General features: G+C 43.7%; 1 protein-coding gene across 1 annotated transcript in view; it reads right to left on the bottom strand.

The window, feature by feature from the left end:
* The window catches only part of cpne7 (copine 7), a 181,615-nt gene that overhangs the window by 151,497 nt on the left and 12,977 nt on the right, over window positions 1-17,141 (bottom strand). The gene's annotated exons all lie outside the window — the stretch shown is intronic.

Genomic DNA, 17,141 nt, shown 5'->3' on the forward strand with positions numbered 1-17,141 from the left:
GGATGAGCTTGTAGCACAGTTGGAAATTGGCAAGTATGATGTTGTTGGCATTATGGAACTTGGCTACAAGAGGATCGGAACTGGGAGCTAAATATTCAAGGCTACGCATCCTATCGCAAGGACAGACGGGTGAACAGAGGGGTTGGGGTAACACTGCTGGTGAGGAATGAAATTCAGTCCTTCGCAAAGGGTGACATACGATCAGAGGATGTAGCATCCCTGTGGGTAGAGCTGAAAAATTGCAAGGGTAAAAAGACTCCAAACAGTAGCCAGGATATAGGGTACAAGTTGCATCAGGAAATAAAATCGGCGTGTAGCAAAGGCAATTCTACGGTGGCCATGGGAGATTTCAATAGGCAGGTAGACTGGGAGAATCAGGCTGGCACTGGACCCCAAGAGAGATAATTTGTAGAGTGCCTCCGATATAGTTTCTTAGAGCAGCTTGTAGTGGAGCCTACCAGGGATAAGGCAATTCTAGATTTAGTGTTGTGCAATGAACCAGATTTAATTAGAGAACGAGGTAAAGGAACATCTAGGAGGCAGCGACCACAATATGATAAGATTTAACCTACAATTTGAAAGGGAGAACGAGAAATCGGATGTGTCGGTATTATAGCTGAGCAAAGGGGACCACCGAGGCATGAGGGGGGAGCTGGCAAAGATTGACTGGAAAGAGGCTTTAGTAGGAATGATGGGAGAGCAGCAATGGCAGGAATTTCTGTGGATAATTCAGAAGGCCATTCTAAAGAGGAAGAAAGATTCCAGAGGGGAGAATAAGACGACCAGGGCTGACAAGGCAGGTCAAGGACAACATAAAAGCAAAGGAGAAGGTATACAACATTGGAAATATCAGTGGGAAGCCAGAGGATTGGGATGTTTTTAAAGATCAACAAAAGGTAACTAAAGGGATACTACGGAGAGAAAAGATGAAGTACGAATGTAAGCTAGCCAATAATATGAAAGTGTTTCTACAGATGCACTGTATAAAGAGTAAAGAAGAGGCAAGAGTGGACGTTGGGCCGCTGGCGAAGTAATAACGGGAAATCAAGCAATGGCAGTGGAATTGAATAACTTTTTAGCAACAGCCTTCATTGTGGAAGACACCAGCAGTGTGCCTGCAATCCTAGCGAGTCAGGGGTGGAAGTTAGTGGAGTGGCGATTACTAAGGAGAAGGTGCTAGGAAAACTGAAAGGTCTGAAGATGGATGTAACCTGGACCGGATGGACTGCACCCTAGGGTTCTGAAGGAGGTGGCCTCAGAGATTGTGGAGGCATTAGTTGTGATATTTCAAGAATCACTAGAGTTACGAGTGGTTCCTGAAGATTGGAAAATTGGGAATATCACTGCATTGTACAAGAAGGGAGCAAAGCAGAAGACTGGTTAGCCTGACTACGGTGGTTGGTAAGATTTTACAGTCAATTATAAAGGATGAGGTTACGCAATACTTGGAAGTTGCAGATTAAATAGGCTGAAGTCAGCATGGTTTTGTGAAGGGAATATCTTACCTGACATATCTGCTGGAATTCTTTGAGGAAGTTAATAGCAGGGCAGACAGAGGGGAGGCTGTAGATGTTGTTTACCTAGATTTGCAGAAGGCCTTCGATAAGGTACCGCAAGTCAGGCTGCTATGGAAAATGAGAGCCCACGGTATTGAAAGAAAGATACATCCATGGATAGAGGGTTGGCTGGATGGAAATAGGCAAAGAGCTGCAATAAAAGGTGCGTTTTCAGGTTGGCTGCCTGTGACTAGTAGAGATCGGCAAAGAGTTGGTCCTGGGGCAGCTTCTCTTCACGTTGTATATTAATGATTTGGATAAGGGGGTTGCAGGCTTTGTGGCCAAGTTAGCAGATGATGTTAAGATGGGTGGAGGGGCAGGCAGTGTAGAGTAAGAAACATACTTCTCTATACTCATCAACTGAAACTTCACAGTCCTCCGTGTTAAAGAATTCAAAGATTCGCCATCATCTAGGTTTGGAAATTTCATCTCAACTCTGACTAAACTGAACGACTGACTAAAAGTCGTAACTAAATGCCTAAGTACTAATCATCTGTTTCCTGCAAGGGATTTGCAAGAGAATATCAAAGAGTTATGCAATTATGGGTGCAATCCAAAAGATAATCTCACGAGTTTGGAAGTAATGACACAAGATTCCGCTGAAATAAATCAAGAAGCAGCATCCTCCTTAACATTAACAGCGCAAGATCAAACATATGCTGAAAACATGCATCTATAAATCTATAAATAATGAGAATATATGAATCAATCTTCCTTTATAAAAACGAGTGTTGTGTCTAAATGCTGAATATATACTGTATCAATGGCATATGTGGACAATGATCGTGTGGGAACAGAGAGTGGAATAAACAAGGTGCACATGTTTAGCAGATAACAAGGTGCTCTGTCACTTCATGGATCATTATAGTCCTGGCAGATGAAGTAAGAACACAAAGCTATATTGCAGTCGGCAGTGAGTGGGAAATTAGCCTCAGGTCAACAAAATAAAATAATTATACAACAGCAAAATTGAAGCAATGTGCCAGACGTTTCACACACTTTGATTTGCAAATATGAAATTGTAAAATACAACAGAAGGTGGAACAGGGCATATGGGCTCCATCATTCAACAAGTTTGTGTCTGTGTCGCTACTTCAAATCTACTTTTCTGAGCAATCCCCTTGAAGCCAAATCCTTAATCCATCCAAAGAGTTCATCTCAATTTTGAATATATTATAAATCTGAGCATCCACGCCAATTTAAGGATGATGGGTTCAAGGATCTGCTAGACTCAGTAAAGAAATGTCTTCATACCCTTGCCTCAGATGGATGTTCCCCCCAACAGAAATGCTACCGAATGCTGGCCCCATCCAACATGGCCATGCCCATCGGACTAAAGCCAAAATTTAAGGTATGAATTGATCTGACCTCCCGGTGGCTCAGCACTTCAACTCCCCCTCCCATTCCGTATCCGACCTCTCTGTCCTGGGTCTCCTCCATGGCCAGAGCACCACCGGAAATTGGAGGAGCAGCACCTCATATTCCGCTTGGGGAGTCTGCATCCTGGGGGCATGAACATTGAATTCAACCAATTTTGTTAGCCCTTGCTGTCTCCTCCCTTTCCTATCTCTCCCTCAGTCCTCAGGCTCCTCCTCCTCCTTTTTTCTTTCTTCTCCCCCCCCCCCCCCCCCCCCCCCATCAGTCTGAAGAAGGGTTTCGGCCCACAACGTTGCCTATTTCCTTTGCTCCATAGATGCTGCTGCACCCGCTGAGTTTCTCCAGCATTTTGTCTACCTTTAAGGTATGAATATTGCTTTCTCTAACTTCAAGTAACCCTTGCTTTCCCTCTCTCTCCATCCCTCCCCCTTTCCCAATTCTCCGGCCAGTCTGACTGTCCCCCGATTACATTTTATCTCTGTTTGCTTTGTTGTCACCTTCTCCTAGCCAACAATGATCTATTCTACATTTGCCTTGATCCACATCTCTTTTGATGTCTCGATTTACACACCTTGCCCTTCTTTACCTCTGTGTCTCCCTCTCCCCTGACTTTCAGTCTGAAGAAGGATCTCAACCCGAAACGTTACCCATTCTTTCTATGCTGCCAGACCCACTGAGTTACTCCAGCATTTTGTGACTATTTCCAAAATGTACTTTGATGCCGACAACAGACTAACTTAATGATTTAAACCAGGCACGAGGCATCATTCATTCTTTAGCCTAGAAATCTGATGTGATGGTGTGGTGTCGATCTTTTACCGCTAAGCAAATAAAAATCAATGTTATTTGGAGCAGATTGCAAAAATGACCATTTCTGGGAGTTTAGAAAAATGAGACATAAACTCATTGAAACATACAAAATCACTTTGGAGATTTGCAGGTAGGTAAAGAGTTAATGGCTCGATTGTAATCATGTACTCTCTTTCTGCTGACTGGATAGCAAGCAACAAAAGCTTTTCACTGTACCTCGGTACATGTGCCAATAAAGGCAGAAATAGATAGATTCTTGATTAGTATGGGGGGGCCGGGGTTATGGGGAGAAGGCAAGAGAACGGTGTTAGGAGGGAGGGATAGATCAACCATGATTGAATGGCGGAGTAGACTTGACGGGCCGAATGGCCTAATTCTGCTCCTATCACTTATGAACTTATCAAGCAAAAGAGCCCACAACATATGTTTCTTCTTTACAAAATAATCGAACAAAAGTTTGGACATCTTTGTGGGATGTGAAACAGTGTGTTGCATTGAAACAAACCCATCTCACGTTCACAATATGTGCCCGAGCAGCTGTGGTACAGCAATTGTTAAGATAAGGAAAGCAAGAACTGATTTCACCCGACTGTTGCTTTTGTTGGTGAAAAATCCCAATCACGTCAAATTTTATTTATTTTTGTCCTTAGAAATGTTGTTTTAAACAGATATGTAGAAACAGCACAGTGGTGCAGCATTACAGTTGACACGTTACAGCGCCAGAGACCTGCAAAGATCGGGTTCGATCCTGACTATGGGTGCTACTTGTACGGAGTTTATACATTCTCCCTGTGACGGTGCAGGTTATCTCAGGGTGCTCCGGGTTCCTCCCACATCCCAAAGATGTACAGGTTTGCAGGTTAATTGGCTTCGGTAAAGAATGTAAATTCTTCCCATTGGGTAGGACAGGACTAGTGTTGGGGGATCACTGGCAGCACGGACTCAGTGGGCCGAAGGGCCTGTTTGCAAGCTGTACCTAATGTCTAAAGTATGTAAGTGAATTTAAGATTTAAAAGCAGCAACAACAAAAGCAACAACTTGCATTTAATTAATGTCTTTAGAAAAGAGAAACAGCCTCGGGGCATATGAAAAGCTTTAGAAAATATCAGGATGAATTCAGAGGTGGCTTAAAGGAAATTGCAAAGGGAGTAGGATGCAGTTTATAGAGGGATTCGGAATGCATGGATCCAGAGATACGGGTGTGCATATTTACTGCAGTCAATAGTAAAATAAAGTGTGCATAATAGTCGAAAATAGCTGGAGGAGAGAACCGCTGCCCTGGAAGAATTGGCCTTGCTGAGAACAAAGAGGAATTTAGAATTATAGATAAGAGTTCTCCAGTGTTTGAAGCACTGGAGGGTGTGGGCAATAGGTGAGAGGGGTCACCACAAGGATGGGATTAGGCAGATGAGTTTTAGACCACGTGTGGATGCAGATCACAAGATCATTGGAGAGAAGTGTAATCTAAAAACTGATGTATTCATAGGACATAGAACAGTATAGCAGTATAACAGTATTCCACCCACAATGTTTGTGCCAAACATGATGCCAAGTTCAGCCGATCTCCTCTGCCCGCACATGATCCATGTTCCTCCATGCCAAACATATCTGTGTGCCTATCGAAAAGCTTCTTAAATGCCATTACTGTATCTACTTTCACCACCACTCTAGCAGCACGTTCCCGGCGCTCATCGTTGTTTGTATAAAGAAAAACTTGCCTTGTAACTTTCCTTCGAACTTTACCCCGCTCACCTTAAAGCTACACCCTCTGATTCCTGACACTTCCACCCTGGGAATAGGTTCTGTCTACCTTATCTATGCTTCTCATCATCTTGTATACCTCTATCAGGTCTCCCCAGAGTCTGTCCAACCTCTCCTTGTAGCCTATGCTCTCTAATCCAGGCAGCTTTGCAGTGAACCACCTTTGCACCTTGTCCAAAACTTCCAAATCCTTCTTGACCACAACTGCATGCAGTACTCCAGATGTATTTGACTGTCAAAACCAGAAACTGATTGTTTCTGTCATAAAATATATGTAACTAAACATACGTAGTGGATGGTTGTTCTTCTCCAAGGCAGGAGGGTTCATAGAGCTCGCAGAGGCTTATCTGATATCCTTCATATCCCCACCTTTGAAGGGATTTACAGGAGTCGCTGCCTCAGGAAGGCAGCCAGCATCATCAGAGACCACACACCCTTGTTCACATGAAATTCCTTGTTCACATGAAACTCATAGTTTAAACAGTGGTAATGAGAGATACAATGATAAATACCATGACCAATGTAAAACAGCAGAATGGTGCAAAGATTGTAGTGCAACCTGAAGTAGTGCAAAAATAAACTGAAGTGCAATAACGGTCTGATCAAATGAGGTAGAGTTCAGAATACAAGTACATGGTAGCATGTCTGAGAAAGGGCATGAAAGAGGTGATGGCTGTGGAGAAGAAACTGTTCTTAAGTCATAAGTTCTGTGCTTTCAAGCCCCTGTACCTTCTCCCGGAAAGTATAGGAGAGGAAAGAGAATGTCCATGTTGGCAAGCATCATTGACAACACTTCCATAAGTGATAGGAGTAGAACTAGGCCATTCAGCCCATCAAGTGGACTCCACCATTCAATCATAGCTGATCTATCTCTCCCTCCCAACCCCATTCTCCTGCCTTCTCCCCATAACCTGACACCTGTACTAATCAAGAATCTATCCATCTCTGCCTTAAATAAATCCGCTGACCGACTCCAGAGCCTCCTGCGGCAAAGAATTCCACAGATTCACCACCTTCTGACTAAAGACATTTTTCCTCATCTCCTTCCTAAAAGAACATCATTTAATTCTGAGGCTATGACATAATAAGGTCATAAGTGATAGGAGTAGCTTGGGTGGAAGCTTGGCCTTGGAGCTGTATACTTTCCTGGGACATGAACTGCCAGTAAGAAGGGTCTTGACCTGAAACGTCACCCATTCCTTCTCTCCAGAGATGTTACCTGTCCAGCTGAGTTACTACGGCTTTTTGTGTCAGTAATAATCATGGAATTCATCTACTCTCGAGAATAAGACCAACATTATTAATTTTTGGTGACACTTACACATAATGTTCTAGGACACTAATATTTCCCAGCACGGATAATGTATGTACTTGGCATGGTAGCACGAATATATCAAAATCAGTGAAAGGCAACATTGACATCAGAAGATATTTTGGTGTTACACATATTGATTGTGCAGTGATTTTGTGGGCAGGGCAATCAGTTTGTTAGTGCAGAAGGATGCTGGTCTTTGGCATCCGGGAAAACATTCTTCATCTGTGTATTGGTAAAAGCAGATACAGTCTCACATTTTCACTTCCAGTATTTGTGCCTCAATCCCTTCTCTCATCACAGCATTAATTATGAGTCATACTCTATGGTCACGAGATTCTGCATTACATGCATATTCTTGCACAAAGGAGCTTAGTTGTCTGAACAGAAGTTCTAGCTTTAAGAAACCGTAAATAATATTTTATTCATTAAACCTTTTAGACCCCATTCTTCAGCCAAACTTAGAACCACTTCACTACAGCTGGAGTGCATGTGACCTGTTAGATTGACATGTGTAGGAAGGAACTGCAGATGCTGGTTTAAACCGGAGATATACACAAAATGCTGGAGTAACTCAGCAGGACAGGCAGCATCTCTGGAAACATAGAAACATAGAAAATAGGTGCAGGAGTAGGCCATTCGGCCCTTCGAGCCTGCACCGCCATTCAATATGATCATGGCTGATCATCCAACTCAGTATCCTGTACCTGCCTTCTCTCCATACCCCCTAATCCCTTTAGCCACAAGGGCCACATCTAACTCCCTGTTAAATATAGCCAGTGAACCGTCCTCAACTACTTTCTGTGGCAACTGGAGAGAAGGAATGGGTGTTGTTTCAGTTCTGAAGAAGGGTCTTGATCTGAAACGTCACCCATTCCTTTTCTCTAGAGATGCTGCCTGTCCTGCTGAGTGGAAACCTGAACGTAAACCTCTGGAGACTTTGCGCCCCACCCAAGGTTTCCGTGCGGTTCCCGGAGGTTTTTGTCAGTCTCCCTAATGGTCGAAAGTGGTTTCCGCTTCTTCTATGTTCCGGCGATTATTTCAAAAAATTCAAAACCGGCCGCGACTAAAAATAGGTCGCCGTTTTAAAAATCGGTAATTTTTTAGTCGCAGCCGGTTGCGATGCTAGTTGAAGGTGGTTGCCGGAGGTTGCATGTGGTGGAAGGAAAGACCTTTTTTGTCACCCTGTTTTATTCCACCAGGGAGGTCTTACCTCCCACTACTGCTTAAGGGAAACTCATCAGGATGAATGTTATTTAAAAATCCAAACATTCAGAGGTGCATTCACATTAACCACATACAGTATAAAGTATTTAATCAATACAGTACTTTCAGTAAAACATTCTAAATAAAACTTCTTGTCATAAAACTCTGATCTTCCACATTAGCCTCTACTAGTTATTACAGTTCTGGTTGAGTCAGTGATAGGCTCCTAATGTTAAAGTGGGCCATTGAAACTGATCACACAGCATTCAGTAAATCACATCAACCCCTACATTGGTGCCTGCTATTTCTGCCTCGTGTCACAATCCATATTTGTTCAGTGTATGAAACCATAAAGTAAGACAATCAGTAAAATAGCAGTACAGAGACCACACAGTTTCCCTCCATTTCATTAAATATTTACAGGAACAATAAGTTTTCTTTTGGATTTTTTTCAATATACTGCAATTGCTGCTGTGTAAGTATAATTTTACATTTGGGAATCCGCCAGGGGACATAATCTGTCTCCTGCAGAGTGACAAATTAACAATAACATGCAACCACTTTGGAAGGTGCTTCAGAATGAACATGGTTATTGGGAGATACATAGCCTTTTCTAAGGCAGCAGTGTTGCGGTTTGGGAGTGTGAAAAATATACATCTTCTAGATGCGCTGGGACGCATCCTCAGTGATGTGACCTGGGGTCATCAGGTGTTTCGGGTCTCACAACATCAGACACACTCACCCAGACGACCCAGCCGGGGTTGATCAAGCCCCGACTTGCGTCCCAGCAGCAACCGCCCACGGATCAGCCATCTTAATAACTACTCTGCAGGGGTTGGGAGACTCTAGTGCGTGGAGGGACTGGGCTCTGTGGGGTGAGTCCCGGCCGGGCTCCTCCTGCGTCTCACCAGGTTCAAGGCCTGTGCGCTGCACCTCTTTCTCCTTCTCCGAGCATTTCATTCTCGCCTAATGGATTTTTAGGCCATGGTGGTTCATTAGGCCTTTCCGTAGCTTTTTTGGGTGGCTTTCTCACCAAAAAGACACAGACTGGGGTGCTAACCCAGCCTGTCCCGGGTGCCGCCTTTCCGTGCCGTCAACGGTCTCTCCAGTAGTCACCAGTAATTCTGTTGAAATAGTCTTTTACATAAATGGTCTAGTGACAAACACATCTGTGCAGTTGCTAAGAACACAATTATAATGTATTCCCATTATTTTAGGATTTCCGCCAGGCAATCACATTGAGGTTTCGACTGTTGATCCATGTTTCCAATGGGTATTTCACTTGAAGCCTCGTACATCCAGATACTATGGTGAACTGTGGTACAGTGAGCGGGTAAACTGGGCTCAGCCCATCTCGCGGCTTCTTTATGACACGATGTACTCCAAGTAAGTGCTGACTGCATTTATTTGTCAGACTTCATTTCTGATAGAATATGTTTATTGTAAATCACGTGAATGTAGAGATACCTTTCACTCGATTGCCTTACCAGAGAAGAAATGGTTTCAAATACATCTAGCTTCTGATGCATGGTCTAGCAATAGATTCTATATATTAACTAGTAATATTGAAATTAGAATATAAAACGTGAAAAAAAAATAGTAATCTGTCCTTTTAACATAAAGCATAGAACAATACAGCATAGGAACATGACCTTTGACCACGATGACTGTGCCAAACATGCTGAAAATAACGTCTAAACAAAGAACGGCAGATGCTGGTTTATACCAAAGATGGACAAAAAGTACTGGAGTATCAGGCAGTATCTCTGGAGAAAAAGGATGGGTGATGTTTCGGGTTGGGACCCTCCTTCAGTCTGTTAAGTTAAAACTAAGCACTTCTGTCTATATGTGCTCCATATCCCTCCATTCATCGCATATTCTTGTGTCCACTTAAAAGCCTCTTAACCACACCTTTCAAACTGCCGTTTCTATATTAATCCATGATACTTGAGAATCACTTAAAAGTAAAATTCTACGCGTCTGTTTGCGATGCTTAGGCGATTGTCAAAATGAAAACATCTATTCATCATTTAAGCATGTCTGGGGAGTTCCAAAATCTAATGTTTATCATTTAGACAAAGCCATCTTTAAAGGGATGAGAGAATATGGGCTGGAAGATGTGTGAGAAAGCATTATTGGAGAGTTTGATTGAGAACTAAATTGAAATATGATAGTCTTTAGTGCACAGTGGTAGCACAGCAGTAGAGTTTCCACCTTACAGCTCTTGCAGCGTCAGAGAGCCGGGTTCTACCTCGACTACGGTTGCTTGTCTATACAGAGTTTGTATGTTCTCCCCGTGACCACGAGGATTTTCTCCGAGATCTTCGGTTTCCTCTCATACTCCAAAGACGTACAGGTTTGTAGGTAAATTGGCTTGGTATAAATGTAAATTGTCCCTAGTGTGTGCAGGATAGTTAATGTGCAGCAATCGCTGGTCAGTGCGGACTGGGTGGGCTGAAGGGGCTGTTTCTGTGCTGTATCTCTAAACTAAACTAAAGTTGGATGTGATGTGCTGTGTTTGGTTGATCTGGACTCACTGTGACAAGCAGCAGAGCTATCTGTGGGGTAGCTGTGGTACAATATCACACAAGACATGAATCTCACACTATAGAAATAGGGTTGAGCAGGTGAGGTCAGCGCTGACTCTAATCAATGACTTCTGGTTAAATTGAGATTCCCTGGATTGTACTTATTTTGCAGTTTGTTGCAATATGGGTGCACCTATGTATTAACCCATAAGCCAAATTCAAGCAGCCCCAACCAGCAAACACCATTACTACTAACCCCCCCCCCCCCCCATTAAATTGCCTCACTTGACCCATTCAATTGCCCCACTGCTCTCCATGATTTCCTGAGCACTCTTGTAGCTAGTTCCAAGTTACCTACATATATACTCCCCCTGGAAATGCCCTCCCCACATCTTCAGCAATATCAGGGTCCTCAGACTGGTTACATTTGACTTCTGCAGAAAAGCTCTAGGTCCATCACTTTAACACAGGCAAAGTAATCTAGATAGTTGAATACAAGGCCATTAGAAATGACTAAGTCCTACATTTCTGCAAAACAAACCCTGATTCTGTACTGTATTGGAGGGTGAGTTTACATAATTGTCGTTTTTTTTAGGGCCTGTTCCCACTTCGGCGATTTTTCAGCGGACTGCCGGCGACTGTCAAGTTCCCGGCAGTTGCCTGAAAAACAGCGACTGTCAGACTGGAATGAAAACACACACACACACACACGCACACACGCACACACGCACACACGCACACACGCACACACACACACACGCACACACACACACACACACACATCACAAAGGCGGGGACCAGGGAAAGCGGGGGAGAGCGCTGTCTGAAATTCACACGGTGCAAAGCCAAGGTGATACAGACACACACCGCGATGAACAGGAAGGTTAAGACGGCTAGCACAGTGTACGGTAAGTCCTTTAAAAGAGGGGGGGGGGAGAGAAGTGGGGAGAAGGAGTGGAGAAGGAGTGGAGACACTTTTTAGAAGCCAGACAACTTTTAATAAGCCAGAGATACACAGCTGTGAAGTTTGACGGGCATTCAATATTACCGGCCGGTTATCCTTGGTTCTGAAAACTCGTGCTTATGTTTTTTTTCCCCAATGAGCCAATGAAAATGCCCGGTCAGCAAAGGCGATTAACTAAAACTACCTACGACTACCTCGACTACCCATAACTACATGGCGACCCCACTACAACTGCACCCACGACAACAGGATTATCGACTTTCTCCATGGTGACCAATTTTTGGTTGCAGAAAATTTTTGAACATGTTGAAAAATTTCCAGCGACCATACTGAGGCCTCGACTAGTTCCCAGAATGCGGGAATTACTCGCGACCATGAAGGAGACTCACCAGAGACCACCAGCAAACATGTGACGACCATGTGGCGAGCGCAGAGTCTCCTGCACACGCCTAAAAAGTCGCCTAAGTGGGACAGGCCCTTTAATATCTTTCCTACTAAATTAAAGAAACTAAACCTGTAAGAAGTTGGAATACAGCACAGGATGCGGTTTCTCTCCAAAACACATCAATTGGTCTAACTACTGGATGGAGCAATGCATTAAAAAAATAAATTTCCTATGAACTGTATCCTACAATGAAGAGAAGCTATAAACAGGAAGCTAAATGCTCAGAGCCGATATACAATCTTAATAAATACATGACATTCCTCCTTCGAACATGCTACCAAAATATGAACATATTTTGTCTTCCCAAAAGTTGTGCTGTCATACATTAAAGAGTGAAATCCTTTTACACATTGTAGCTACAACATAAAATACAACAGTAAATATTTGCCACCGTACAGCCATTTATTGCAATATCCAAAGCAATTACAATAATGTGTTAGCTCTGCCTCCATAAACAGTGGTTTCGCTTCAAATTCTGTGTTAAAGGCCCACGAGAGATAATTGTACAAAATAATTGTGGGTGGAGATGGAATATGAGTAGAGAAAAATGGAAAATTACCAGAGCACAGAATGAAACATTATGACCATGGAGAGATGAATATTATCACAACGAATGGAAGGAATATGATCAGGCAGTAGAATTAATATAATCTCTGCACAGAATGGAATGATATCAGTTAGAATAGGATATTATCAGTTGGAGAAGAAATATCATCAGGGTAGCGAATGGTATATTGTTAGGGGACATATGGAAGATCATAGCTGTAGGGAAAAGAATATCTCAGTGCATAAAATTGAATATTATCAGGATGGAAAATGGATTATGATCGTTTGGACAATTAGATATTAATAATGTCACTAAAGGAGTCTCATCCATGCAGTGAATAGAATATTATCAGGATGGAGAGTGGAATTTTATCAAATTGACAGTCTTTTGTTGTATAAAGGGCATTAAGAAATATTGAATCAAAGCAGGTAGCTGGAGTTGACAGAAATTAGCATTAATGTAGATGAATGGCAGGACAGGGTCAAGGGCTAACACTGATTTAATATTGTTTAGGAAGGATCTGCGAATGCTGGTTTACATCGAAGATGGACACAAAATGCTGGAGTAACTCAGCAGGACAGGCAGCATCTCTGGAGAGAATGTTATGGGTGATGGTTCAGGTCGAGGCCCTTCTTCAGATTGAGAGTCAGGGAGAGGGAAATTAGAGATATGGAAGGACAAGGTGTGAAAAGAACAGATCAAAGCAGATGCTGATCAATAAAATGTACAATGGTTCATTGTTGGATGAGGGGAAGCTGACAAGAAGGCATACAAACAGTAAAATTAATGAGGAGGACAGCGAAACTAATCGGAGAACTAGGGTGGGAGGGGATGGAGAGAGAGTGAAACCAAGAGTTACTTGAAGATAGAGAAATTAATATTCATACCGCTGAGTATATTGATTTAATATTCTTGTATTCAAGTTCTGTTTTCCCTCTTTCCCATCAAATGTGAAGCACTGGATCAATTCAATGAAAATGACAACCACTTTGTCAAAAATGGGAATATTGGTTGGTGAATATTTTCAACATAATTTATTTATCAATTGCACATTCTATAAAAAACAATTAATCTGCCATCTTCGATAGTTATAGAACCAATACCATCCAAACAATCAAGTGTATTTGAAGTTGAGACAATCTTTGAATATGGTGTTTTGATTGTCTTTTGATTTATGATCTGTGCTATCAATAACCCAACTTCCTATTCTCATTTGCTGTGTTCATTAGTGCTTCACCTGGGCACCAATATGAACCATCAGAATCAGCATCAGAATCACACTTTATTCGCCAAGTATGTTTTACAACATACGAGGAATTTCATTCGCCAGGTCAGTCATACAATTAAAAGCAACAAATCACACAAAAACACATTTTAACTGAACATCCACCACAGTGACTCCTACACATTCCTCACTGTGATGGAGGCAAAATAAAGTTCAAGTCCTTCCTTATGTTCTTCCTCGGTCGTGGGCCTCGAGCCCTCCGTTGACGGGATGGTCTTGACTCCCGTAGCCGGCGGCGTTCCGGCCCTCCGCATCGAGGCGTTCAGCTCCTGCATCAGGGGAATGTCAGCTGCCCCACGCTGGGCGATCGAACCTCAAGTCGGGGCTGGTCCCGAGACTGCGAGCCCTATATGGTAAGTCCACGGTGGTCGCGGTGGGAACGATCCCAGGCAAGGGATCCACTCCGATGTTAAGTCCGCGCCACACGGTGGGGCTCACGACAGTCTGAGGCAGCTCCCAGCTCCAGCGGTGGTAGGCCGCAGAGCCCGGAGAATGTGATCCGAAAATTGCTCACATCTCCCGGAAGGTAAGAACTTGAAAAAAGTTACCCCCGATTTTCCCCCCCCCCCCCCCCCCTCCCCCCCCACATGTCAGGACTTTCATATGAAGAAAGACTGGATAGACTCGGCTTGTACTTGCTGGAATTTAAAAGATTGAGGGGGGACCTTATAGAAACTTACAAAATCCTTAAGGGGTTGGACAGGCTAGATGCAGGAAGATTATTCCCGATGTTGGGGAAGTCCAGGACAAGGGGTCACAGTTTAAGGATAAAAGGGAAATCCTTTAGGACCGAGATGAGAAAAACATTTTTCACACAGAGAGTGGTAAATCTCTGGAACTCTCTGCCACAGAGGGTAGTTGAGGCCAGTTCATTGGCTATATTTAAGAGGGAGTTAGATGTGGCCCTTGTGGCTAAAGGGATCAGGGGGTATGGAGAGAAGGCAGGATACTGAGTTGGATGATCAGCCATGATCATATTGAATGGCGGTGCAGGCTCGAAGGGCCGAATGGCCTACTCCTGCACCTATTTTCCATGTTTCTATGTTTCTATAAAACAAACCGAAGAACATTAAAACCAACTTTTAACAAACTGTCCCAAAAGAGTGCTGACTATGGACAGTCTTTCCAACCAAACCAGCAACATTGCCTTGGGGAAATGGCAATAAAATTTGACAATTACGTCAGAATAAAATTGACCCAATCAATTTTGGGAAAGATTCGTCATGCATACATTAATGGTAACTGGAGAACACTCTCTATACTAATTTTGTTGCCTGATGTCAAATGTGTGCATTTACGTCTGGTTGAATCAAATGTCAAAAGCTACAATTTCAATGAGGAGCCAAGATAAGGGGATAATACTGGCAGTTCAAAGTGCTTTATTTGCTGTTGAAATTGTGGAACTTATCAGAGGATGGAATGAAGAAAAGACTTTCCCAAAATTGTAATCTTCTGTGGTAAGAATTGCTCCGACTAATCTGACATTGCATTTTCATTGTAATTTCTTCTTAAAACTTCAATGAAATATGATACAGTGCAGACATTTAGTTTTAAAAATGAAAGTAATCACATGGAACAGCTAGCAGGTATCCCCAGGAAAATATCTGAAAGATGACTCACATAATTAAAATTGTTAAGTAGAGAATTAGGAAATGCAACACATCATTTTTCACCGCTTTGAATGCATCGTGGGGATAAGCTAAGTTTAAAAATATTGTGGAATAATTAAAATTACAAGAAGAGGCAACACAATCAGTCTGAAGAAGGGTGTCGACCCATTGAGGTGAGAAAAAACGTTTTCACGCAGAGAGTTGTGAATTTATGGAATTCCCTGCCACAGAGGGCAGTGGAGGCCAAGTCACTGGATGGATTTAAGAGAGAGTTAGATAGAGCTCTGGGGGCTAGTGGAGTCAAGGGATATGGGGAGAAGGCAGGCACGGGTTATTGATAGGGGACGATCAGCCATGATCACAATGAATGGCGGTGCTGGCTCGAAGGGCCGAATGGCCTCCTCCTGCACCTATTTTCTATGTTTCTATGTTAAAACATTGCCCATTCCTTCTCTCCAGAGATGCTGCCTGTCCAGCTGAGTTACTACAGTTTTTTGCATCTATCTTTAACTCAATCATCACCTGCATGTGCAGAGTCATTAACAGGGAGTCCACTCCATATCCCTGTTATATTCCAATACAGAATCTTACAAAAATAGATGTAGTCATTCAGATATTAAGGGTGAGGATATCAGATGGTGCATTAACCTGCACCTGTAGCACATAGTTGGTGAGTTAAATTACATGCATGAACTATCCAAAGGAGCATTTGTAGTCAGCGCACTGGTGCAGCGCTAGAGTTACTGCCTTACAACGCTTACAGTGTCAGAGACCCGGGTTCGATCCCAAATACAGGTGCTGTCTGTACAGAGTTTGTATCTTCTCCCCATGACCTGTGCGGGTTTTCTCCAAGATCTGAGGTTTGCTCCCACACTCCAAAGGCGTACAGGTTTGTAGATTACTTAGCTTTGTATAATATGTAAATAGTCCCTAGTGCATATCGGCGGGCGGCGCGACTCTCGTCAGCAGCGGCCTCTGCAGTCCGTCTGTGTTTTATTATTTTTTGTCTCGTTTTTATGTAGTTTTTGTTATTTTTTTTGTTGGAGTATGTGTGTGGGGGGGTGGGGGTGGGGTGGGGGGGAGGGGGTAACTTTAACATCTTTCCCCTGCACGGGAGACCCGACCTTTTCTTTGTCGGGTCTCCGTTGTCGTTGGGGCTGCAACGTGGAGCGGCCTCCAACAGGAACGACCTGGGGTTCCAGCTGCGGAGCTGCCGACTACTCACCGTCACGGGGCTGGCCGAGTCCAGAGCGGGTGGAGCGGTGGTGGACGCTGCTAACACCCGACCTCCGGAGTTTCGGAGGCTGCAACTGCGGGTTTGGCGGAGTGCGGCACCGGGAGCCCGCGGGTCCCTGCTGGGTGACCGCTTTTCGGGGCTTCCGCAACGGCGATTTCTCCCGCCCGAGTTGCGGGGTTGAAGAGCACCTGAGCGGGGCCTTACACCATCGCCCCGCCTGGCTTGGAATGGCTGCGGGACTTTGCGAGCGCACGCCGGGGGCTCTAACACCAAGACCCGGTGCGCGACCTTGCATCACCCGGCGTGGCTTTAATGGCCGCGGGACAATCGCCATCGCCAGCCGGGGACTTTGACTTTGACTCTGACTCTGACATCGGGGGGGGAGAGTGCAGTGGAGAGATAAGTTTTTTTTGCCTTCCATCACAGCAATGTGATGGATGTTTGTGTAAACTGTGTTGTGTCTCGGGTCTTTTTTGTTTTGTAATGTATGGCTGCGGAAACGA

This window comes from Amblyraja radiata, chromosome 17 (assembly GCF_010909765.2).
Source record: "Amblyraja radiata isolate CabotCenter1 chromosome 17, sAmbRad1.1.pri, whole genome shotgun sequence".
NCBI classification, from domain to species: domain Eukaryota; kingdom Metazoa; phylum Chordata; class Chondrichthyes; order Rajiformes; family Rajidae; genus Amblyraja; species Amblyraja radiata.